The following is a 2616-nucleotide window of genomic DNA, read 5'->3' on the forward strand; positions in this document are numbered from 1 at the left end:
TAATTGTAAAAGAAACTATTTCTCTTAGTGGATAAACTCATTCCATCCAACTAGTCTTGCAGTTTGCTTAGAGTACAGTAATAGCATATTACATCGATTTTTTTCGACATATTACATCAGTTTTATAACCGATGTTATATCGGACGATGTAATAAGTGAAGACGTATTACATCGATTGTCGAATAACCGATGTAATAGATAAAACATATATTACATCAGTTGTTTATGGGAACCGATGTAATATCTTGTACTATTTTTTTAAAATACAGTATAGGTTCTTCTAGCTTCTAAACCAAAACCTGAAATCATGACATTCTCCTTTCATTTTCTATAGCAGGGTATATACATATCAAATATGTCAATCAATAAGAAATTACACAAAAAATAGTTAAACCAATTGATACATGGAAAAAAATATATCAAATGCACCTTGGTGAAAGTCCAATATCTATTAAGAAAAATAATAAATATGTGAACCCACAAGTTGCAGCTATGTTGTTGAGTATGTGTCCCATTCCATAATAAAAGATAATCCATCTTCTCAGGACTTGGTATATGTGTCATCTGCTTCAATGATAGTACCCATTGTAGGGCCCTTAATTAGAGTTATTACCAAATGTAAACTTACAAGGAATAAATGCAACACTTTAGCTTACAATCCTTTTCATGTTGTTTACTTTTTTTTATCTCCCATACTGTATGTAAAAAAACAAACGCAACAATTAAAACTAGGGTAAAAAAAAGGCTACAGGGAGGAGAAAATGAAAGGACATTATAGATTTTGGTTCCTCTTTCATGTAGTTTATAACCTAACAATTTACCCCTTTCATAAAACTAAGCCAAATGATTTTCTTTTTTTTATTAAAAATCATGTGAGATATTTGTAAGATCATGCGAGAAGTAAGATTTTGCCATCATATTATTAAAATTTTACCAAATGACAAGCATCATGTTTCTCTTCTAGATCATCATGAAAATCATCTACCTCAAAATGCTCATCATCATCACCAACCACTCCAGGACAACTTGCAGGGAAGTTAAAACCATATTATTATCATACTCACATGTTGTCATTGATTTTGGTTTTGGACTAATAAACGAAGACTCTATGCCAACTAATCAAATCGACTAATCATCTCCAAACATAAATCATCTTTGCATACGAGACCAGAATTTCCACAATGAATTAGAAGATTCACATAATTTCTTATATGATCAGCACCATCGGATACAAAAGGGGACACTTTTCTTCGTCCACATATTCACTCTTGGCCATGATTCGAACACAGACATATTTTTTAGGCATGCATCTAAATTGGAATACTTAAGTATCGGCAAATTATTCAGAGGGAAATTGACTTTTAGGAGGATAGAACATGCTAACTTCCACCAATTCTATGTATCTTTTCAAATTTATCAATAATTAGGTAGCAGGAAACTATTCAGAAGGAAATGAGAAATTGCAAATAGAAATTTAGGAAGATAGAACATATCAAGTCCCATCATTGCTTCACAAGTGGTTCTAATTCATATATTCAGAAGCGATGTAGAGGAAACTCACCAAAAAACGTAGTGTTGCTGTGTAATCCTGACCTAGCATGATCTCTTTCATGAAAAATTGCAAACCCATGCCCTCGAAAGCCCTTCCATGATGCAGTGCTCTGTTTTTTGGCTTGAAAGAAACCCTAGACCCCAACAAACCACAAACACCAGAAAACTCACCAGAAAAAAATGCCTACACCACCACACTTTAACGCACAACACCTAAACACAAAAACCCTTTTCGTTGGTGGCGGGGAAGAAGCACGATGCAGCGACGACATAGAGCTAGGGTTGAGCGGCAACGACTTATTCGAACTCTAGTTTTCCTACTCCAGATGTCCAAAAACAAAACGAATCGTTCAAGAAAAAACACGACCTGAGAAAGTGCGGGATTGGCGGTGCTGGAGAATATTCTCAGACGCGTGTCGTTCCGGTGAACCAAATTCCAAATCTGCGCGTTAGGCGCTACGACGTAGCTCGGAATCGCGTTTCCGCCAGCGACCTCGCTAGCGCTCGACCTACCGTTCTCCAACTGCACTGATTCTATCGCCTTGCAGTGCTGAAGAAACGCGCGTCGTGAGTGAAAAGAGAATCAGAACGAAAGAGAAGAAGGGAAAGGCGCGTTTTTGAATAAAAACTAATACTACATCGGTTACCCGCACAACCGATGTAATATTGTTTCCAATATTTACGAAATTGCCACCGCATTATCTATTACATCATTTTCTTAATAAATGATGTTAAATGTCGTTGTTATATCCACATTTTGCACTAGTGGCGCTTTTCCTTATGATTGGCCCACTCACATCAATTGGGTTGTTGGTGTTACTCGGCCCATTAGCTCCCCCATCTGTATCATATATTTACCAAAGTTTTGGTATCCTGGTAAGTTTTATAATCTCAGAGGGGTTTGAGAATATTATATATGTCCAAAGTGGTAAAAATCATTCATTTTAGTATTTTCGAAAAAACTTCGTTGAGATAATCGATTATCTCAGGAGATAATTGATTATTGTAGTGTGTCTCATATTTTTTAGCTCTAAAATAATCAATTATCTTAGGTGATAATTGATT

At 35.7% G+C, this 2616-nt stretch overlaps 1 long non-coding RNA gene across 1 annotated transcript; it reads right to left on the reverse strand.

Annotated features, from left to right (window-relative positions):
* Positions 1–285: 285 nt before the first annotated feature.
* On the reverse strand, positions 286–2249 carry LOC114168849 (uncharacterized). Its single transcript, XR_014986165.1, has 2 exons — positions 935–2249; positions 286–564 (listed from the first exon to the last, which is right to left on the reverse strand). It is a non-coding gene; the product is annotated as an uncharacterized LOC114168849 (long non-coding RNA).
* Between the last annotated feature and the right edge of the window lie 367 nt (positions 2250–2616).

Source organism: Vigna unguiculata, chromosome 11, assembly GCF_037176805.1.
Source record: "Vigna unguiculata cultivar grain cowpea cultivar isolate G323 ecotype 2 chromosome 11, ASM3717680v1, whole genome shotgun sequence".
Taxonomy (NCBI): domain Eukaryota; kingdom Viridiplantae; phylum Streptophyta; class Magnoliopsida; order Fabales; family Fabaceae; genus Vigna; species Vigna unguiculata.